The sequence below is a fragment of the Corvus brachyrhynchos genome, unplaced genomic scaffold (assembly GCF_000691975.1).
Source record: "Corvus brachyrhynchos isolate BGI_N302 unplaced genomic scaffold, ASM69197v1 scaffold23, whole genome shotgun sequence".
Classification (NCBI taxonomy): Eukaryota; Metazoa; Chordata; class Aves; order Passeriformes; family Corvidae; genus Corvus; species Corvus brachyrhynchos.
Window position 1 is genome coordinate 13328718 of NW_008238983.1, and position 24143 is coordinate 13352860.

Consider the following 24143-nt stretch of genomic DNA (forward strand, 5'->3'; position numbering starts at 1 on the left):
TGCTGGTCTTTCCTAAATTTCAATGGTGATATTATCTAATTTGTTGACAAGAACTGTCCATTCACTTTTTCAGTGTTGGCCCTGGCAGATGAGTACCAGTCTGCCAACACTGCTGTTCAGCACTGCTGGCAGGCTACAGGAGCAGGCAGCGGCCCAAGGGGGACACTGCCTTTGCAGTGGGATACTCTTCCTGACTGAAAAAATGTGGAGTCCATTCTTATCACAGCTCTGAAGATCTAAAACATATATCAAGATAACTAGACCATAGTGATACTCCAAAGCAGCACTTTTTGTTGTCATTTGCTTGTTTTTAAAGAATATTTGTCTATTACAGGTAATTTTCTGTCTTGAAAACATTTTTCCACAACTTGTTTCTGAATCTTTTCCTTGTTTCCTTTTACACTTTGCAGCCAATATGAAGTGGTATATGAGCTCACATAGTCTTTTGTCTTTTCTGCTTATACCAGGTACCTGAAGATGAACTGGCAGCCAGCATGCTTCAGCAGAGACATTGAAAACAAATCTCTGGTCTCTTCTGAGGATGGAAGATAACTGAAGTCTTGCTTTCAAAGGAAATAAAGTATCTAGCACAAATGCTTAGGGAGTAAAGGACTTGTTTAAACATCTGTGGAGCAAGGGTGACAGAGAACAGGCCCAAGACTTTCACATGTTTTATTCTCTATGCTTTTCCTGTATCTGTTGGCAGGAGAGAAACAATGAAGACCCTGCCACTCTCTCTCTTTCTACCCAGAGGACTCTCTGCCTGTATGTTTGAACACATCACCTGACCAGGACCTGTCCTTCAAGCCAAGATTGATTAAACACTGTAGGTTAATCAAATGACAGACATCAGCAAGGACATAAAGCAGTATTTGTCTTAGACACAATACCTTGCCCCAAGGCTTATAAAGATACAACAGCCACAAATTACAGCACAGAGCAACTTATGACTTATGTGGAAACTCATGACTGCTAATAAAGTCTGTTGTCAAACATCTGCCCAATATATTATTTATCTATTTCTGGGCCAGCACTCTTGTAAGATTACAATGTTTTTCTGGGCTAAGGAGGAAAACGCTGCTTGATTTTCCAGAGCATATTTAATTAATTAGATTAAAAAGCCCAGAAAATATTAAGAAACAGTAATTCAAAACTAGGTCTGTTTGATAGCCTGGCAGGCTATCTACATAAAAGAGCTGTTTCATAGAAAAAGAGTAGTAAGAAACCAGAGATACTCTCAGGATGTTTTTCATGCTGTGTCTTCTGTACACTTGCGTGTATAGAAATGGTGAAATAACTTAATTCCTAACTAGCACAGGTATATAGGTACCTGAAGCCGTGATACTGTGCTCACAGCATAGGACAACTGTAAGAGATGCAGATCTAGTCAGCCAAGATGAAACACCAGGCTGCTGTCAGGCCTCAAGTTACCATGTTTGCTGTGCTGTATACAAGCAAGCACAAGATTCTGATGGAAAGTGCACCCCAAGAAGGCTGGCCTGAGAAGCTTAAAAAAACCCCAAAAAACAGAAACATAAGCCCCCCTAAAACTCACACAAAGGCTATTTGGACTTTTCATAAGACTCGGTGTAGTTTTTGTTTCTATTTCCCTGACTTCAATAATCATGTCTTCCTAACTGCAGAGACTTTTCAAACTATCATGCTTATCAAATATATTTCCTACCAAAAAGACTTCAAAAGAAAGAAAATGAAACTATATGTTTTTATAGGTTTGAACCAATGAACTTAAGAGTTGGAGACCAGCACAAACAGTGCTTCTCACTTTGTGTTGTCATCACCCTTACTATTATTTATACCAGCTTAAGAAGGACATGGACCTGCTGGAGCTAGTGTGGAGGAGAGCCACGAAAACGGTCAGAGGGCTGGAGCACCTCTGACCTATATAAATAGGCTGAGAAATTTGGGGCTGTTCAGCCTAGAAAAAAGCAGGCTCCAGGGAGACCTTATCAGAACATGTTCTAGTACTTAAAGAGAGTACAAGAAAGCTGGAAAGGGACTTCACAAAGGCATGTAGTGGTAGGACAAAGGGGAATGGCTTTAAATGGAAAGAGGGCAGATTTAGATTAGATATCAGGAAACAGTTCTTTAAGGAGAGTACTGTGAGGGTGGTGAAGCACTGGAACAGATTGCCCAGGGAAATTGTGGGTACCCCATCCCTGCAAATATTCAAGGTCAAGTTGGCCTTTGAGCAACCTGTTCTAATGGGAGGTCTCCCTGCCCATGACATGGGGGGTGTTAGGAGATGATCTGTAGAGTTGCTTCCAACCCAAACCATTGTATGATTGTGTTTTTAAGTGCTAACTAAAAGCCCTTGGCTTACTGCTGCCCTGAATAATTATCTGTTATTTGGACACTCCAGAAAATGCACTAAATGCCTTCTGGTCTCAGAGTGCTTTGTACTCTCTTGCTCTCATTAAGAGAAAGTGAGACTATGAACTTCGCTAGAGATTCAGTTTTCAAAACTGGTTCAAGCACGCAAGGATTTGGTTCAGGTACAGATTGACAATAGCATCTGGACTTGCTGAATAATGAATTTCCAGACAGATTCAATTCAGCTAAACTTTTCACAGTTAGACTTTTGGGAGCGATATGACAGCTGAGGCCTATAAATATAATACACAAACGTTTTTTGGACTATATGCACAACCTCACTTTTCCTTAGAAAGGGGCCAACCTGATCAATAAACACCATTTCACAGTTTCTTTCCAATGTGGGCAGCTGCTTCAATGCAGGTAAGCTGCTCATAATATACAATTTCACAAGGTAAAGAGAAATATTAAAATATAAAACCACTACCTCTTCCAAACTGTCCTTTTAATTACAATTTTTCATTGAATTCCAGCTCTAGGCTTAATACAAAGGGGCTGCATAACTAGCTAATGGAGTACTACTCTATTTGCTAATAGTGCTCTGAATCTCACCATTTACTTTGGCTCTGAAAATCAGAATTTGGATAAGGAGGCATAGTCCCACATAACCTAGTACACCATTTTCAGAAAATGCTGTATAAAAAGTTCAGAGCAGCTGTTGGTGGATGCAGTTGGCAAGGGTCCTGTTTCTGTGATAGACCTTTCCCTAAATGCATTTTGAACATTCTTGAAGAGCTTTTATTTCATGACAGAAAGCCATATGGGCAGAAAATTAGAGTGCCTTCATTACAGGGTTACCCCATGGACTACTTCCAGAAATAATAGATCAGTTAGGGTTGGAAGGGGCCTTAAACATCATCTAGTCAAATACTCTAAAGTGTTTTCAAAGGATGGGGCACATTTATTATTTTGGTCCAAGGCTGAGACTCTACAACAATACAAATAAAGATGAGCTCAATACAAGAACAGTTACTAAAAAATGCTATGATGGAAAGTTTCACCTTCAAATTTCACTTGCTATTGCCTAAGATAAAGATTGGCCTTGAAGACATGCACAGTACAGGGAGCTTATCCAAATTCAAATATTAGCTGAGTTCTAAATTTAAATCTTAGATTTCTAATTACCTGCAGATCATTTATCTAGGCACACATACAGTGTCTTCTAGAAAGTCTGAGTGTGACACTGAAGCCCAAAGATAGCAGAAATCAAGTGATGGTGACCACCTCCTATCATTATGTCTTCCTTTCAGTTAAGCAGCAATTTCTAGCACATTTAAGTGGCACAGGTGCCATTCCAATCAGAAACCAAAAAAGAAAAGAAAAAAAAGGCAGCTTGATCTAATAAACAAGGTAATGCACAAAGAACTTCAGAGACCCAGGACTCACACTGTACTCTGGGCACATTTACCAGGAAGTGGGATAACATGTAATAGTTGCTAAAAAGAATCTTTCTTTCTCTCTCATACTTCTCCTACCAATCATTTATCTCATGGCTTTTCTCACATTTTCCCAAGTTGAGCTCATCCTGTATTGCAAGGGCTTCTGACAAAACGCCTGGACCTGGTTGATCTCCTGGGTAAGATTCAGCCTGAGAAAAAGCAAAGGAAGTATTCAGCCTTTAACCTTTGGCTTCCAGAGTGCTATGAAGGACAAAGACATCTTTTCATAGGACAATGAAGTGATCAGCATTACATCATCATGCTTTGGATTTCTAGAGCGAGAAGAATTTACAAGTTTCATTTTATAAAAGGATCTCATTTTCACAGCTTTCTTTCTTGCTGTTATGTGCCATCATAAATGAATGCATGTGTAAACTGGGGGAAGGGGGGTTGCAGGGGGAAGGAAGGGGGCAATATCCTTGCCAGGGCTTCAGATACCAAAGCTGGAACAGCAGATTTTTGATTCTTCCCTTTCAGAGAAGTCCACAGAACTGAAGCAGGCAAAGCAAGTCCTTCCCCAGTACAAGGTCTCCTGCTGAGACATTTCCACACTTTCTCCTCTTCGGTTTGTGTTACCCTTTGTCTAAGGATCACTTTAAACCAAAGCCTATCACACTGGAAAAGACAGAGCACACATGGGTAGAGCAGAGTCTAATTTGACCCAGTCCCTCCCATAAGGCAATCTTATCATGAAGAAAGAAACTAAAGTATCTTAAACGTTTAGATGCAGCAGGCATCTCAGAAGAGATAGTCTTTTTGTTCTAAAGTGAATTACACTAATATGATTGTTTCCCTTTGTTATTTTTGGTCTAATGATGCAAAACTCCTGTATTGCCAACCTTCAGTAACCAAGCCAATTAAGGTGATGGCAGAGCATATTTTGGCCAGTCACCTCCTCTTGAGAGGTGGTAATTAGAACATTGATCCTGAGGTTTTCTGATGATGTGATTTGGTGGTGCTCCAAACCCTCTTAGTTCTGTCATTCTTGTGAAGGTTGCAGTTTAAAGAGAGAAACAAAATATACACCAACCCAAAACCACAAGAAAGCAGCAGTTGCTGTTAAAAAAAAATACAAGAAAGCACCTTTCACTGAGGTGTCCAAGTATATTCTGTAAAAGAAATTATATGAAGTTTGGTCAAAATGAGCCTGCTCTCATAAGTAGTAAACGTCTGAAGTGACAAGCTTGAATGACAGAAAAGTATTAACTGCCTTTTTATTTCCTCCTACAGATTGGCAAAACTTGTTATGTCTTAGCTTTAAATTGAAAGAAATTAAAGCACATTGAAACAAAAACCTTCATCTGCCTCATGCACATAAGACTACTCCCTGCCTTTGGAGAGTGCAGCTGCAAAATGAACCACACGCAGAGCAGGTGGCATTTCTCAAGGCATGGCTAATTTCACTCTTTGTAGTTGTGATGAGCAACTCGACTTTTCCCGTGCCAGCTGACAGACAGGTCTTGTGACACTTACCTGTCCCAATTTTTAGAGCTTCACAAAAAAGAATGGATGATAAAAGAAGGCAGCAGGCACAGTCAGGCCACCCTATTTTAAGATTATCACAGGTCACTTCCACTGGCAGTAGAAAATGTGCTAGTTGCACTAATGACATTAAAAAGAGATTAAAAATAATTAAGGAATTGCAGTGTGTTGTGCCAAAAGAGGTCAGTAAGGTAACGTGCTGTCATAAGGCATCATGAAAATGCCAACTACTCAAAGTACACAAGAAATAAAAGTATTTCTTAAAACATGTACTACTAATCTGAAATCCTGACAAAGACACCAATAAATACTTCCCAAGTGTTGCTCTTTGTTCATGTACCAGAGCAGAAAAAAAAATGGATAGGGATTGTTTAATTTTACTGTAAATTTGATATCTTAATGGTCCTAATACTGGAATCAAAAAATATCAAAATACATTGAAACTCATGGAAGAAAGTAGGTGCTTCAACTTACAGTGCTCACAAGGACATCTGGTAAATTAATTTTTTTTTTCCTTAGGTGAGATAATTTTTTTTAATGAGGAAATTTTTTGGTAAGGATCTGTAATTCTATCCATGGATGTGTCACTCTTTCTTAGTAGGTTTCAATTCAGAGCAAAGCAATCCCAAAGATACCTGTGTGGGGAAATGCAGAGACAGGTTTGACACTTAACTATGTCAATTATAGTAGAACTTAAAACCATTCCTTCTGCATTTCTGCAAGTACCCTAATGATCAGAAGAAATAGCTATTTTTGGGTAAGAAAACTGAAACTGAAGAGCAGAAGCAGGCACACTATTGGAGCAAAAAGACTGACCTGACCTACACTGTAGAAGCTGACGTTTTTAATCGTGGAATGCCACTGTTTCAGTTGTAATGTTTTAGCCACTGTGATGTGGGTTTGTTATGATGTTTACAGACTAGTGACAATTATAACATTATAGAGGGTATTGGGGAAAGTCACTTTCCCCAAATTTTATTTGGTAGCAAAAGAGGACTTACTTGAAGGGAAACCAGTTCGAATCAAATATAGTTGAATGAGATCTGAGGCCTAGGACTTAAAAGCCTCTGTTTGAGATAAAATCTTAAGTAGACAAAAATTGTTATACTGAGGGTAACAAATATCAACCAATAACCAACCCAGCTAAAATTTCATTAACAAGATCACCAAGATCCTCAAGCATTTGAGGAAAAATTTAAGTAATGAAGATCAGTAATTTTCAAAACCCCTAATCTTAAGCAAAGACTTTCTGCCAGTTTCAGCTGTACAAATCACAGATTTGCCTCAATAGTTATTCCTTAACCTCAGTTTATTTCTCCCAAATGTGAATATCACCACAAGCTGTGGAAGTAGGCAGCACATACCACTCTACCCCAAATCCAAGCTCAGGGGAAAATGTAATTAGCTACGTCATGCATGCACTCCTGATGGGGGAAAAAAGGTATATGAGAAGACAGGTCTTGAACCTTAGCAAATATGAGTTCCTAGAACAGGATGCTCAAAGACAAGTACCAAAACCCTGCACACCATGAGCAGCTTCTACTTTTTCTCCTCCTTGATTAAGTTTCCCCAGTTATTCAGAGACTACACTATTAGATGATAATCTCCTCAGAATTCACACTGGAAAAGCAAAAAAAGGTAACTCTGTTTTCTGAGGCGGTTTTTCAAAGACAAATCTTAGTAAAACACCAAAATCCTGTTTTTCTCCCTTTAAGCCATGAGGGTACAAGAAGATTTGCTATGTGGAACCTGTCAAAGCTATTCTTGCTACCAAACATGAATTCACTTCATCTGCAACCTCTTCATGGTGTACTTACTTCTTTGCATCAGATCAGGTTTAAATTGGAACTTCTTGCAGACCAGCTTCTAAAAGAAAACTACCATAAGAAAAGCCGTCTTGCTATCTTACAGCAAACAGCAAATGTTAAATAGCACTGGAAACAAGTACATGGTGCTATGACATCTGCTCTGATTCAAGGTCATCACCTGACTGCTTTGCATACCACAGACCTCATGGAAACAGGATACAACAATCGCTGTAAAGCAGGAACTCCATATTGAGGTTGAAGAGGAGAAAGTAAGCAAACATCTTCTGGCATTTATTGTTCTTTACGTGGACATCTCACAGCTTGTGTGTGGGTACACAACAGGCATACAGAATGTTAGGCCCTCGGAAGGGGGAAGAACCAGGGCCCCCCCAAAAAGGAGCTCTGTTTATTTTGTATTAGAACTAATTAACTTAAAAGCATTTATCTGTAGAGGAACAGCTTTCTCTCATCTTGAACACGCCTGTCAGGGGGACCAGGCAGAAGTAACTGGTGAGCAGGGACATGATCTGTGATATGTCTTGACATGGCTGTGCTTCACAGTGGAATAATTGTGCATGAAGTTCACTGGATAAATGCTCATTTCATGTATATACCCAAAGGTAACATATCTCTTCTGATTATACTGGGAGTGGTATTTTCCCAAACATGGCTCTCCAGCCAAGCTGAGCCTTTGGAAAAGAACATATCCAAAAAGAGAAGAGCTGGAGAAAAATCCAGTATTTTATCTCTAACACCCGACAGTGATGGTGCACCCCAGAGTGACCCGGTGTAAGGCAGGGTACCAAGATCTGAGCTTTGGGAATCCCACTGCACGAATCAGCATGAAGTCACCAAATCTCTCGGCTGGTGACGCAGCATGGCACCTTAGGGAGAATATACCAGCAAACCCACTATCCAACCTCATCTCTCTCTGGTAACAGCTGTGAGCTTGTCACTGCTGTTTTCCTGATTTAGAAGGTTTCACAATGACTCTTAACACGGACATCAAAATAAACTTCCTTGAAAAGTCCTAAAGATCAGAAAGGAACAGATTCTCCATTCCATTTGGGGGAACTGGAGGGTAAAAAAGGTATATCTTCTCAAGTGAGCATTGGGCAGGCCTATCCCTTCAGTTCCTTGGTTAGGATAATGGGCAACACAAGAAATAAAACCCTTGCCTGACTTCCTGATGGTTCCTGTGATAACAACATACTCTTAATTCTCAAATGCTGGCAAAAGCCCTGAGATAGTTTGGTATGGTTTCCAACTCAGATACCTCCCTAACTTCTGAGCAGTTTAACCTAAAAATGAAAAACAGGCTGTAGCTGTGGAAACCTGAGTGCCATCACTTCTACCCTTGTAGTATGGCAATTGTTTCCCAAAATAAAACTAATTGGAGACAAGTGATAAATCTTACTAGAAGCCAAGTTCATCCCAGGCACAGGAAATGACATTAAATTTCCTGTAAATGGCTTATCAGGATCTCCTATCTTGTCCAGCCCAGCTCCTTTCACAGCTGGCTTGTGTGTCCTTGTAACGTGGTGCTGCACAGGCCATGTTCCTGCTGCTGCTGAGGTCTGCTTGAAAGAGCAAATGTTCACTTTAAATGGTGACAGAAAAAGACTAAAACAATGCTGGGGTGTGGGTGTTTTTCTAGCTGCATGCTTGTTTTGCTTCACAGCACTGTACCTCAGATTATTGTGTAGCTTTTGCTGTAAAGTGTCAGTAGGTGTTCACAGCAATTAAGTAACAGTAGATACATGTGCAGATCATTACAATTAGCATGAGCTGTTCCTTTGGCCACCCATTGCACATTGCCAGATAGGTTAGACAAGTGCAAAAGTTATTTACTGAGTTCATTGGAAGAAAGTATGAAGCTATGTAATTAAAAAAAACAACCCATTCATGTTTCAATGACTTAAAGAAAAAGTAATTGGAAAAAAAGAACCATGAATGTCTTGAGAAAAAAAAAAGACAAAACCAGAGGTGCCACAAGCAAAGAAGTTTTAAGCAAAGCTCAATAAGAAAAGTGCTCATAAAAACGACACAGCATCTCCAGTTAAACTCCAGGCAGAGATCTCCTAGCCATTTCCCAAAGTCTTATATTTTCTTATCAGGGTTATCATACATATCTAACGACTAATCAGAAAGTTCAGAAGCACAGCAGCAGCAAGTTGTGTTGGATCAACTGCAACCCGCAGGGCTACCTATCGGTTCCTTTGGAGGGACAAAAATTCCTAAAACTCTGGATGTGTATCGCCCTCTAGTGACAGTCACCTGCCGCCACAAATGGATTGATCAAGGCTTGGTGCTGCGGTGGGGGCAAAGCCTTAGGGCCAGGAAAGCCTGTTAAAAACACAAACGTGAAGGGCAAAGAGCCAGTCATTGCTCAGTCACCAGCTTCACCAAGAGACCAGAGACACCTGAGACTTGCAAAAGGGTGAAAAAGTCCAGCTCATCCGTCTACCCATCAGAAGTTTTTCTATAATGTGTACTGAAAAAATAAGTTGGAACTCAGTGCATTTACTCTGCTTAGTCTCTCTCAACTTTTCCTGAAAAATTAGGTTTAAGAAATCCTAGAAAACAAAGTTCTTATTAATCAGGCCATATGGCTTTCTTGAAGTCTGAGATTTTTAGTTTCAATTCAGTTCAATTCAAATTTTCACTGTATTCAATCCAATGACTTAGGAAAATATGAATATTATGCTTAAAATGTAAATTATAAAACTTATTTTTATTTGTTCCTCCAGAAAAGGTTTTCACAGAAATCATTATGTCTTCATTTCCACATTTTTGACAGAGTAACTTTCCCTGTGGGAATACCAAGAGTAAATGTTCCTGATACTAACTCATGTACTATGCATTCCCAGATTGATGCCCTGGGAGTAAAAAACAAAACAAAACACAATAAAAAACCCATAAATTCACTCCAATTTAGCATGGAAAAAATTAGACATAAAAGATCAACACTAGACTGAAAAAAGCTGGAAACTAAACTGGTCTTAGGATGTTCTTGTAGCACACGCACACAGTTTGCCAGGTACTCTTACCTAAGTCTCATGGTACCATGACAAGACACACCTTCAATTAATTAATAAAAGCAAGCTGCTTCCAAAAGTAATTTCTTTTAATCTCAAATACTTGAATACACTTCAGACTGAAGAGGTAAGTGAAAAGCTTCCCATAAGGTTAGTGCTTCCCTGACTATTTCTGACTGTCTCTCCTGCAGATGCCCAGAGGGTTACAGCAGTCACCAGTGCCTCTGCCCTTCATTTAGAGCCAAGTAAGCCACTATAACATATACCAGCAAGGAATAAGATTATCCAATAAGTTAAATACTTGTGGTACTCCTATAGGGATGTTCCCCTAAAAGTGTAAGTAAAATAAGAAAAAAAGTGTTTTCAGCTGAGTTCTCCAGAGCTGGATAGAGAATCTTATTCTGCTGACTTGCTCGTGGAGCTGCACTGCTTTGAAGAGAACTTTGGTGAGATTTCACAATAGTCAGCAATATTAAGAGATGCACATCTACATGAGCACAGAGAATGTTTAAACATTTGGGATGTAGCAATTTAAATAAGTTGATCACTATAGAAATGCCATAAACAGCTCTGTGGTTATACACTGTTACTCAAATCTCATGACCCTTTCCATTGCATTTTGAAGCTACCATTAGCTTCTGTGGCCAAAACCAACAGAAACAAAAATTATTATTTCCATTTCTCAGATAAGAGCTACAATACTATCTATTTTTATATAAGTTTTCTGAAAAAGATATTCATACATTACCATAAATCAGTGAACTGGAGAACTTAGGAGAACTTTAGCACTTGGTTTGTAACTTGGACTGCTCTTCTTTTGTGTTCCCCAGTAGCACATAATTTGTGTCAATGACCCAGTAGGATTTAGAATCTTCCCAGCTTTAGCGTGCTGCTTTGACTTTCTGACCTTCAGTTTTCAAATGCAAAGTCACCGGCAAGATATCTCAACTACGCTCACTCCAAAGCTTATGGGGATTACCTTCAGTCAATGCTGTAGCGCTCTGCAGGAGTGATCAAGGTTTAATCTGTTTCTAATTAAAAGCTGATCGGCTTGACCCTGTGCTTTAAAAATATCAAGCTGTTTATATAAACTGGTTTTTCTGCTTTATTTTTTTTTAATCCCCAAGATTTCATAACGCAGCCAATAAAAGAACACAAGGCATTAGAAAGAGTTGGTTTTAACCTGGTATAGGAGGTTATGCTTCAGAATAATGAACAAAAGAAATTTCAAGAATAATTAGAAGTGCTAGAAGTGAAAAGAATGAAGAGGCAAATAAGTAAGTGAACTCATGTTAGATAAACATGACCATTTTTTTGCTACAGAGAGCAAAGGCCATTACAAAACAGCAATAGAGACACTACAAAAGATCACTGCCTGTGTGATGTAGTTAATCTAAGATAGTTTAGAGTTAGATTAAGCAAAAATGAAGACAAAAAAAGAAGTCTACATGCTACCCACAAGGGAGACCATGCAAGTAAATAACACTGTTGTTAGTTTTTATTATGTTGCATTTTCTAGCTAATATGAGGAAACAGCCACCTGAAATTCTGACCTACAAAGTACTTGAGAACAAAGATTCAGCACTTATCTCTAAGATGGTTTCTCCAAAATACCCTTCTATCTTATTTTTTTCCAATTAGACTTTTTTCTCCTCTTTTCTATTCAGACGGAACAAGCCGGCCTTCTAGATTATTTTATATATTTTTCAACTAAAAAAATTTTTAAAAAAGAAAGACAAGAACAACTTATTTTTTTAAGTAACATTTTGTTTTACGTAAAAGATTGAGATTTTCTTACCTCTAAATGATGGCCTCTTAAATCACTGTGATACAGAACCAAAAAAGAAGTTTCTCCAGAATACCCCATTTCTAAGGCCTTTCTCAAATGCAACTCATCATTTTCCAGATAATTCGTGGAGCTTCCACTGTGTACTGTGATATACAAACTCCAGAAATCCATATACTGAGATTAGAAGGTCTCACTGTCAGGGGCTGAGCACCCTATAAGACTCAGTATTTTCCATTTTAATCTACTTACAGTTGCATGGTCTTTTTTCAACCTCTGCATTCAGTATCAGAAGTTCTGTGACAATGAAGCTTCTCTTGACCCACATTCAGCACAGCACGGAGGACGACAGACATATTTGAGAGACTTGTTATAGGAAGAATGAGGGTTTGCATCTGAAAGCTCTTTATAACCAGAGGCAACAGTGTTCCTGTGTGTAAGCATTTTTATATCTTTTTCGCACAAATTGGATGAAGTAAAGCCATTAATTAATTTAACAAGGATGTGCACAACACACAGCTGAAAACGTGTAGCAGCACTGTTCTTGGGACACCCAGGTGACACAAAGACATGACTTAAACGTAGCAATTCCAGTTTAGGCTTGAAGGTGTGTCTTGGGGTGACTTTATGATGTGTATCCCATATCTACGGAAGTGGAAAGCAGCTGTATGGAGTCCCACACGACGGGTTGCAGAAGCTACTGAAGGAGAAGGTGGATCAAGCCAACTCACTGAACTCAAAGCTGTTCAACTAGCCCTGAACATTGCTGAAAGGGAGAAGTGGCCAAAGCTCTATCTCTACACTGATTCATGGATGGTAGCCAATGCTCTGTGGGGATGGCTGGGAAAGTGGGAAAAAGCTAATTGGCAGCGTAGGGGAAAACCAGTCTGGGCTGCTGAAGAGTGGAAAGACCCCGCTGCCCGAGTAAGAAAGCTGGTTGTGAAAGTCCGCCATGTAGATGCCCACGTCCCCAAGAGCAGGGCTAATGAGGAACACCAAAACAACGAGCAGGTAGATCAGGCTGCAAAGATAGAAGTGTCACAAGTAGACTTGGACTGGAAACACAAGGGAGAGTTGTTCCTAGCTCGATGGGCCCATGATGCCTCTGGTCATCAGGGGAGAGATGCCACCTATAAGTGGGCACGAGACCGAGGGGTGGATCTAACCATGGACAGTATCTCCCAGGTTATCCATGATTGTGAGACATGCGCTGCAATCAAGCAGGCCAAGCGGGTGAAGCCTCTGTGGTACGGTGGGCGATGGTCCAAATACAAGTACGGGGAGGCCTGGCAGATTGATTACATCACACTGCCTCAAACCCGCCAAGGCAAGCGCTGTGTGCTCACAATGGTAGAATTTTAAGAATAGCCTTATTAATACCTGGGCTAGAGAACATGGCATAGAGTGGGTGTACCACATCCCTTACCATGCACCAGCTGCAGGCAAAGTGGAACGGTGCAATGGATTGTTGAAAACCACTTTGAAGGCACTGGGTGGGGGAACTTTCAAAAATTGGGAACAGCATCTAGCAAAGGCCACCTGGTTAGTTAACACCTGAGGTTCCACCAATAGAGCTGGTCCAGCCCAATCCGAACCCCTGCATACAGTAGATGAGGTCCCAGTAGTGCATGTCAGAGGTCTGTTAGGAAAGACTGTGTGGATAAATTCTGCCTCGAGTACAGACAAACCCATCCGTGGGGTTGTCTTTGCTCAGGGATCTGGTTGCACATGGTGGGTAATGCAGAAATATGGAACAACATGTTGTGTACCGCAGGGAGATTTGATTGTTGGGAGAAAACCATCTGTAATGTGAAATGCCTGTGTACCTCTGCTTGCTGAGTGTCACTGTCACTGTTTGTACATAGCTGCATATATATGTATGTATTGATGTGTGTGTGTAGAGTTAGAATATATTAGTTTGGGCATTGAGACGATAGGGGATAAGGGGTGGAATGTCTTGGGGTGACTTTATGATGTATATCCCATATTCTTGCCCTATGCTCAGAAATTAACTTTGTGCCTTTCTATGCCTTTAAACTGAGCCCGAGAGGGGGAAGAAGAAACTGAGCAAAACTTTTTCAAAGCAGTTTGCAGCTTGTTCAAGGTCACACAGAGATAGCGACTTTTTTTCCAGCTGCAGCAGGGGAGGGAGGAGGCACCTGGCTTGCTGCTGCCCTGTCAGTTTTTGGCCAGTTGTTCATTTTCCTTTTCTCCAAAGAGAGACTGAGAGTTGAACTTTTTTTCTTCCCTGGAATTTCAGATTTTCTCTCTTTTCTGCTGGACTGCTCCAATATCAGAGCACATCGGGAGGACTTTCCACTGGGCGCAGAGGGCCTGGCCCTGGGCCAAGCCCCAGCTCCGAGGAGACCAAAGGGAGGACTCTAACACTTTCCCAGGTTTTTTCTCCACAGTGAAAGATTTTATTATTTAGCATTATTTTCCTTTCCCGTGTGTTTGTTAAATAAATAGTTTTTATCTCCTTCACTTTCCTTCCAGGAAAATTTATTTTTCCTGAACTTGGTGTGGGAGGGGTGGTTGTGCCTTCTCTCAGAGGATATATATCTAAATTTGGCCAAACTGGCACAAGGTGGAGTTTACATTATATTAACAAAACATAACTTGCTTTGTCAGAGACAAGGGTACCATTTGCCTGGAGAAACCGGAAAAGATTTCATATATAATTTCCTTTACCTACCTCTTTGTTTTTCCATCAATGTAGATTCCTTCTATTAGACTTTGAGGAGATAATTGTGAGCACCCTGAATGTCCAGTGAAACTTCCTCTTCTCAGTTGTAGCATTTTCTTTTCTTACACTTGGCCACATCTCTGTGTTTTCAGCTGCTGTAGTGCACTGTATTTGAGGCTGTGACTTATTATGACGAAGAAAACATGATTTTAAATGCATAAGCTATTGACTCATTTGTTAAACAATCTACCAGCAAACAAACTTGCATCAGTGCTTCATAATTCATATTGACTGGTGCTTGCTGCTCAGAAAGAGCTTAGGATCTTGGTCATCTCAGCCATAGCCAGTTGTCCTAATTAATAGCATTCACTTTAGGGGCGTGTTTAAACCAAGATTGATTGCTGCCTGCTCCAGCCATCTGAGAATGCCCACGGATTTGAAGCAATATAATTTTAACTGCCAAAAATTCCCTTCTTCATGTTGTAGATGTAACTCGGTAAACCATATACTGCTGTGCAGACTTCCCATTTTGCAGGAAACAAAACCTTACTGTTTGAGGAGGGAACATGACCTTAAAAAAATATTTTCCTCATTACCAAATACCAAGTTAATATAATGTAAACAAGTCATATGTAAGGTATTTATATTTATACGTTAAAGCTGGGTTTTTTTTTTAATATATACTATGTTGCTAGAAGAGATTGTTCAGGTGAGGGTTGGTGTGTGTTTGCACACAGACCCTAAAATTCCTGAAGTCTTTTGCTGCCCACAGGAACGTGGGGTTTGTAGGATTTACATTTGCAATGGAAAGGAAGTGAAGTTAAAAAGAAGTGATGGTGAATTGCCTGAAAATAATGGGGTTTGTCTCTTTTCAGAACATGCACTTATATTCTGTTTTGAGCCATTTTCTTGTAAGCATACCATAAGGTAAGAATTGAATGTCAGTGCAGTTGTCTTACAGGAGAAAAGTGCATGAATAATGAATGCTAACTTGAAAGCAGATACTGCTGGTGATCATCCTGACTATATATGTGTTATATTCTAAAATGATACAGCAATTCTCAAATATTCACGTTTGAAGGAAGGAGAAACTATATTGCAGAAAATATGGAGAATATTTTATTAGTCATGAATCATAGAATGGTCTGGAAAGGATCTTAAAGATCATCTCATTCCAACCCCCTGCCCCTGGACAGGGACACCTTCCGCTAGACCAGGTTGTTCAGAGCTCCATCCAACCTGGCTTTGAACACTTTCAGGGCCGGGGAGTCCAAAACTTCTGTAGGCAACCTGTTTCAGTGCCTCACCACCCTCACAGTGAAGAATTTCTTCAATATCTAAACCTACTCTCAGTTTAAATCCATTCCCTCTTGTCCTGTCCCTACATGCTCTTGTAAACAGTCCCTCTCTGTCTTTCCTGTAGACTCCCTTCAGGCAGTGGAAGACTGCAATTAGGTCGTACCTAAGGTTTCTCATGAAACCTCAGAGAAATGGTCCTAACTGTATCTTTAGCTAGTTGAGTCTTTTCAGTGACAGCATTTCATGTTGTAACCTGAGGAGAAAAGACATCAAATGAAATCTGTTGAGTGCAGCCTGGGTTTAAGCAGGAGAAATTCCAGTGATACTTGGTTTTGTACTTTGCTAATTCCATGGCTTGCTGTCTATTTACAGTCTTTATCACGGCAGTATTTCCAAGTCATTTCAATTAGAGAGCTGTGCAGATCAGGATCATTTGTTTACCCTACATTTGTGCCCAGGTGTTATAAAAAAATGTGCACCAACAATATTGACTTCTTAATTATTAGTGTCTGCTATGCTGGTATTTCCCTGGTTTCATCCCTAGAGAAAATACATTCTCTCCATTTGAAAGCAAAGTTTTTTGATGGGGAAATAGAAAAAGCAAGTCTCTTGGGAAACTCCTGAAATACCATGAACTGTCTGACAGGAACAAGTTTGAAAGCCAAAAATGCTGCAAAAGCTGTCTTTTCTAGAAGAGCTGCATACATATAAAGACGTTTTGAACTCCCACAAAAGAGACACAGTTATGACCTTTGGTTTGGGGAGATTTCTACCTACCTCTAGATAAGGACCTGGCTTTTGTGGTACCTACTCACGGAGTGACCAGACTGTGAATAGACATTTGAGGGTTCCAGGTACTTAACAGCTGCTGTGGATCATACTAGTAGAGATATTGTGAAGGGGCCCAAGCTCTTGCTGTTAGATAACTGAGCTCATACCCAAAAATGGTTGTGTTAGATAAATGATATTGGGGCAGGGGGTGGGTTAGCAATGAGAGATGGGACCATCTAAATGTTTCTGTGAAGTCTTTTTCCAATATGCTTGTTCATGAAGATTTAGGCAGTGGGCACTGATGCTTTGCTTGCAAGGTTACAAGTTCTGTCTTACTACTCTGGTAGAAGAGCACTCCTGAACACAGGGAAAAACTTTCATTTCTGCTAAGCCAAACTGATTTTCCCTAAAAGCAGTGTTTGCACAATCCCCACCTTTGTAGAATCAATACAGCTGAAAATGTAGATACAATTATGGAAATACCTACTTCCCTCTTTGCTCCGTTCTCTGTTTGGTCATCACTTGTAGTTCTCCCATATGGCTTATTACTCCAAATAGCCAGTCACTACAGGTAATGGTAACAGCGGTCTAGTTTATTAAAAAGAGGGAAAACTTTAACAGGAAGAGCTGCCCACTTGGAACACTTAACACTGTAAGAAAGACACTATAATAAGTCTCTTGCCAGCAGGTTTGGCATTGTTTTTGGAACATAAGGGATAGCTGGCACCTCAGTATAAAACAAGCCATAGCAGCATCTGGTGTCCACAACAAATACTTCACTGTATATTTTAAAGAATAAAAATAAGAAAAGGGAGTAAAATATCCGGGGAAAAACCTCAACAATGTCTCTTTTATTCAGACCTCCATCTTGGTAGTTGTTATGAATTTCCAAGCAGATGTTACTACTCCCTCCCATTGTTATCAGGGTGCCACCAAAGTTCCTTCTGGGCTCAGCTTTGGCCAGAGGTGGGTCTGTCTTGGAGCCAGTTGGTCCTGGCTCTGTCCAATATGGGGGCAGCTTTTGGTGGATTCTCACCTGTAGCTCCCCAGATGCCAAAACCTTGCTACAATCCAGTCTCCTCTGCAATTTCACAGAATCACAAAATGGGTAAGATTGGAGGGACCACTGAAGATCAACTAGTGCAACATCCCTTCTCAAGCAAGGTTCCTTAGAGCATGTCATGCAGGATTGTGTCCAAAGACCTTTTGAACACCTCCAGAGACAGAGAGTTCACAACCTTCCTTGGCAATCTATTCCAGTGCTCAGTCACCTGCACAGTAAAGAAGTTCTTCCTCATGTTCAGGTGGAACTTCCTGTGCATCAGTTTCTGCCCATTGACTTTCATCCTACTGCTTGTCACCACCAAGCGGAGCCTGGCTCCATCCTCCTGACACCCTCCCTTCAGATACTTAGATACACTGATAAGGTTCTCCCTCCGTCCTCTCCATCCTAAACAGGCCCAGCTCCCTTGGCCTTTAGCTATGAGAAGAGAAAAGGAGAAAGAAGAAGAGCGTAGTCAGCAAACAGTTTCTCTAGCCTGAAACGTCTCTGACCTTGGAGCTGTTATCTAACAGGCCCCTGAGCACTTCTACTGTTTTCACTTGTTTTATTGTATTTGAAATTGTTTATTGTCCAATTTTGGAAAGAATTCCTAATGAAGCAGTTATAGAGGGCAACCTTGGTGCTGAAGGCCAGATCTTCCTGGCAGAACTGCAGTGTCTTCCTTTTCCAGAGGAACAGCTCTCTCTGACTTCCATTCCTCATCTGTTGCTGTTTCTCATGCCACGTAACGTCTGGCTGGATCTTCAGCAACACCTTGGCTTGGGAGTTGTTATGAATTTCTAAGTAGATGTGATGCCATGAAGATTTTTTGCCTTCTCTTTTATACCCCTGTTATACCTTTTTACAACTTCTGTATTGTTTTGCCTACATTCTTGGACTTGTTTGTTCAGCTAGGAGACTAAACATTTTAGAAGCCTTGTAGCTAGGGATCAGTGTGCCCCAGACCCCAAGGTCCTCTCAAGGACACATTCTGTAAACTAAGATAGAACCATCCAGGGGAAGGCTCCTAGGGGAGGGGGGCTCATTCAAGCCTCTCATTGGGGAATCTTTGATAGATATACTAATTAGTAAAACCTATAAGGTTATACCCGATCTTTTGGGGGGGATTGTGGTATGCATTTCGATGCATTTGACCTGGACGTGTGCACCTAAGGATCCTTAAAATAAATACCAAGGTAAAATCACTATTTCCCTTCTAACCATGCTTGACTCTTGATCTTAAGACCAGGAAAAGGCATCAGATGCCCCTACACATTCCCACTGCTGTGGGAGTACAGACTATCGATCACAACTGCTGTTTACAGAATTTCCACTGAAATAGACATCCATCGATGTTTTCAGGAATGGTGTGGTGCATGCTTGTCTTGCATCATCTCCTGCAGTGGGCAGTCAACAACCTGACAGAACGCTGAGATGTGTGAGAGTGATGGACATGGACTTCTGTATCTTCTTCCTGGGCTCATTTAATAAAACTTGTGTTAAATCATAGAGCCTTTATTCTGAAATAGCTATAATGCAGTTCCACACTCTCTTTATTCCCAGACGTGCAACTGGTTACACTGGACTGGTAGAGAAGCAAAACAAGGAATTCTGCTAGGATTCTTCTGCAGGGTCTGCAAGATTGGTAGAGACATACCCTGAGAACGGTTCTTGGAACATTTTAAAAGGCTGGGTGATCTGATTTGTTTTTATGGTCATCTGTACTATGTGACTAAGATGTTTTGCTTGTTTTGATAAAGCAAAGCTATTAATTTAAAACTCAAAGTATCATATTTGTTTATCTTTGAGACAGCAGTAAAAAAAAGAGACTTCTTGCATTCACTCCTTATGGTGGCAGACAATTTCTTGTCAAGACATGCCTCTGATGAAATTGTAGTTCAGTTATGTTTGATAGGAAAAGTTGTTTTGGCAGAATTTTGGTTTACTTTGCAGTTTAAATTTCAGGTGACTTTGAGAATGTCAAGTTGTCATCCCAATGCCAGTACTAACATCACCCCTTATTTATTTTTACTAATATAATAAATATTAATAGATTTTTTAAATAGAAAATTGTTTTCCATTCATGAGTCTCAAAGGCTTTAAAAATGGTTAAAAATGCTCTTTCTTTCTGACAGTTAAATGATTTTAAGCACAGAATTTTGTACCCTTGATTGTTCAAAGGCTTACTTCATAGCTTATTTGCATAGTTTATGCATTTCTTGAGTAACTCCCTGAATACACGGAACTGACTAATATCCATACTGGTGGTAGTTAAATCATTTCATATAGAGTACCCTAGTGAGGTGGAGAAGTCTGGATTACCATGAATAACTACTGGATTCTGATTACCTCTTCAACAGAAAATTTTTTACTCATTTTGAGTAACACTGGATTTGAAAATGAGATAAACAAAAGACTTCTCTGCAATAGAGACTGAAGACAGAATTCTGAAACCACTGGGTGTCAGTGCTTGACTGCCTTTTGGTGTTATAAATATTTACAGAGGTCTGCGAGGACTAAAAATAGCCTGCAACAGCTCTGAGTAGTTGCAGTATTTTCACTGGGAAAATACTTAATTGCTGTTCAAGAAACAGCATTTGTTATTAGTATCACAAGATCCAAGAAAATCTTTCTAGTTTACTTGCAAAATGGTATCTTTGAAATATCTAATTTGTTTAGACTAGTTTATTTTTCTGGCAGCTTATAAAATATAAAATGCTATGTTGTAGTAAATCATCAGGAGAGTTTTTGAATACAATGACACTGAGGCAGGAGGAAAAGAAAAGGATGTTTGTATTAACTGAATAATTTGCCCTTTCTTGATATTTTTAACTCTCTTGAGATTATCAGCTTACTAGGGCACAAATATTTTGAAAAAAGGATAGAAATTCTGAACAAAAACAAAAATATAAAAATCTTAAAGATATGTAGTATTGTTGTTTCCATTTATGGACTCAGTTTTTTCTTAGTCATGATTCAAACACTTGCCAGAGAATGGGGGCTGATCCTGCAACCTGAAAGCAAAATCTTCAATTACAGTGGTAATTTGAATTTAGCCCAACTGTAGTTATAGTTTCACCCAGTCAATGCCTTTATTGACATAATATACATGACAGAAAATATATGCTAAGAAAAATGTTAATTGTCAATTTAAAGTGCTATGCATCAATGCATTATAAAGGCATTGCTTCATGATCTTAGGGTATTTAAAGTCCCTGATGATGCCAAAAGTATAACTAAGGAAAAAATCAGTAACACTCCTCCCCCCCCCACCCCGATTTCTCATACCTTCTTTTAATTTTTTTTTAAGTTTCAGAATTTAAAGTTTAATTGGAATGAAATTAATTTGATAACCTTGAAATCCTTCTCAAAAGAAAGAAATCTCTTCTCTTATTGATAGTCTTTCTAAAATTCCAGTTAACACACAAGCAACAGCCTGTGCCTCATTATTGAGGATTTGGCACTGGCAGTATTGTATCTAGATCCAGGTCCTTCCTTGCAGTCTGCATCCGTGGCAAAGAAGCCCATTCATTTTCTGGAACACCACAGTGTAGCACTATTACTCATTTTTAAAACTGGGCAATGAGTTTTCTACCCTTTTTTTGTCCTGTGTTGCATAATGTCCTGATTCACAGCTAAAGACAGCATATTACTCCATATTCTAACAGTAGGATCAATTGCTCCAGAAAAGTCAGCTGTGGTTTCTCTGAGCCGCTTTCATTTAATTTTATTTTCCTCTTGTACACATCACTTATTTCAGTATTCAACACTGCTGCTTTGCTGAGAAAGTTGCAGCCCCTATCTAACTCACAAAGCCTAAAGAACCTCCATAGCTGTGAGTGTTCAAATCAAAACTCCCATAAAGCTAAGACAGTATTTCTGTACCTCTCAGAGAGGATACAGATCTCTCTTCCAGAAGACTTCTCTACCAGCTCATTCACAGCCTCTCAAACAGAAGAGGAATAATCTTCTACTTGGATAGCAAGTAATTGACAGGGAACAGCTATTGTGTCCCTTCTGTTAGATTCTGCCCTAAACAGGCAAACCCATGGATATTTTCACCTGAATTACTGGAAAGGAAGCAGCCGGAAAATCAGTGTAGAATACAACAAGACTCAAATATTATTGAGAATATAAATTGCTTTTATAAACTGAACTTGAAACCCAAGTATAACCAAGCTCAACTCTACAGGACCTAACATAAATTTTCTCCAAAGAGCAGCTGGATCTGGGAATCTGATAAAAATCAAGAGTTCAGCTGAATCTGGACTGGTGTTACTGTGGGTGTGTACCTTGCAGTGGAGGAAAGAAACTATTTCCACAAGAAGCAGCACAGACTGGTAAGATGTGGTGATTGTATGGACAAAAAATATGGAGTAAGCCTCCGAACTCCAGCACATAAACTAGGGAGCAGATAAAGGGTTGAGGTTAGCAGGAAACATATGATCAACTAAGTTTTTAGAAAATCACAGAATCTGATGACATGATAGAAATATCTCTAAAATAAGCAAAAGGGAAAGTGCCAAGGTTTGTGTGGTGAAATAAAAGAGAGCCCCCAAGACAGGAAATTCCCCACAATAACTATGGGCTGAGGTCATGTATTCAGTAGGAAAATATTTGTATGTATTGGGGACTGAAAATCCTAATCCTTCAAATTGGCTTCCCTCCATTAATCCTAGAAAATACAATAAATATGGCCAAGGTTATATCAGAATGAATTAGAAGAATATCTCTTAAGACTAACAGATCCAGCATCATAAGGCTGTCGGTATAGTGCAAACATACTTGAAATTACTCTTGCAACTGTTAGAGCACCAATAAATGCAGCAAACACAAGTAAAGAGAAGATGCATTCTTTGAATATGTAATGGATGACTGCTTCAATTTGGTTCTGAAAATCTATGTTTTTTGAAATGTCTTCAGTATACAGCTTTTAATGGATATTTTCTTCAAAGGGCTTATCAAAAACAGGGAAACCAACACTCTATTTTCACAGGAAGTTTAAAATTTTCAGCAATTTTTCTTTAAATACAAAGAATTCAAGTCAAGAAAACATAGATTTCTTGAAAAACATTTACTAAAAACCAATTCACCTTAAATACTTCCAGTTCAGGCTTTTTGACACTAACATATATTTAAGGAACACTATTCTATAAAACAGATATGACAAAGAGTCAGAGGACACTGCATGAAGCAGAAGTTATAGTAAACACTTACAGTCTTGGTGGAAAAAACTGCTAGTCATAGAATTCACTACAATCTCAGTAATATTTAATTTAAGAGTAATTATTACAATCTGCATGTTCATCTAGTTTCACTACATATGGTCTTGCTTCTCTATATTGTTAAGTTCATAAAAAGAACCCCTTGAGGTACCACTTTTATATTGCCCTTTTGGACTTTGTTTGTTTTGCTTCCTAAGTTTTCCCACATGCATCTGATATTTGACCACTTGAATTTGTTAGTATGGATCAATTTACCAACTCATACAATATTTTCATGTGTGTTTATTATTTTTTCTCAAAATCCTTTCTTCAGCTATGGACTCCAAACCAGATAAAGATTTCTGCCACGGCCAAAATGAAATCTTTTATAGTTTCTAGTGTTACGTTTTCCTCTCATTTCTGTGCTCCTATGATCTTTCAAGCAATACACTCCCTTCTTTTCCCGTTTATCACATTCATCCTCACTGACTACTTAAAGGTTTGGATGTATCAGATTTGAAGAGTCCCCCAGGCATTTCAATGTCGACAACATTGTTTTTCTCAAAGGAAAAATGCTTTGGCATAACCCCGTAAAATACTTGACTAGCTTTTAAAGTAATTAAAAAAAAATAATGGTCACTGATTAATTACAAATATTTGCCTATGTTTACAAAATTTATGTAATTGCTTGAGATGTTCAAACAGCATGCCACCCCATATCAATAAAACAATTAATTTCAGAAATACAGGTTCACAAAAAGAACCCATTCAAAGACAGAACCATTTGACTTTGTTTTTTCCTTTTAATGAATGAATAAAGGAAAAAAAAGGAAGTTAGACTGGCCAATTCAAAATAGGAATGAAGCACACATAAATAGCAAGAAAGTAGAGCCATTGGAACAAAATGCTGGAAGAACTGAAGACTAGAAGATATACTGTAGCCCAACTCAAAGCACAGTGCTCTCCAGTCCCTCCTTCCTAATTCTTCATTGAGAGCATTACCTCACACCAGGTGAAGATGTCTCAACATCAGTGGGAACATAATGAAGTGGGAATTACTGGAGCAACAGCTATTTTTCCAGCTGTGTTTTGAAGAAGAAGGTATTTTTAAAGCTTATTTGGGATTAGAACCATTTCTTTTAAAAATTCTTAATTTACTTCATGTTTTGAAACAAAGTAGAAACATCTCCCTCTCTT

The 24143-nt window shown here is 39.3% G+C and overlaps 1 long non-coding RNA gene across 2 annotated transcripts in view; it reads right to left on the bottom strand.

Moving 5' to 3' along the window:
• The window catches only part of LOC108447766, a 47264-nt gene extending 36205 nt beyond the window's left edge, over positions 1-11059 (bottom strand). For both annotated transcript variants that reach the window (XR_001863449.1, XR_001863448.1), the window contains exon 1: positions 10907-11059. This is a non-coding gene — a long non-coding RNA (uncharacterized LOC108447766). The remainder of the gene's footprint in view (positions 1-10906) is intronic.
• Between the last annotated feature and the right edge of the window lie 13084 nt (positions 11060-24143).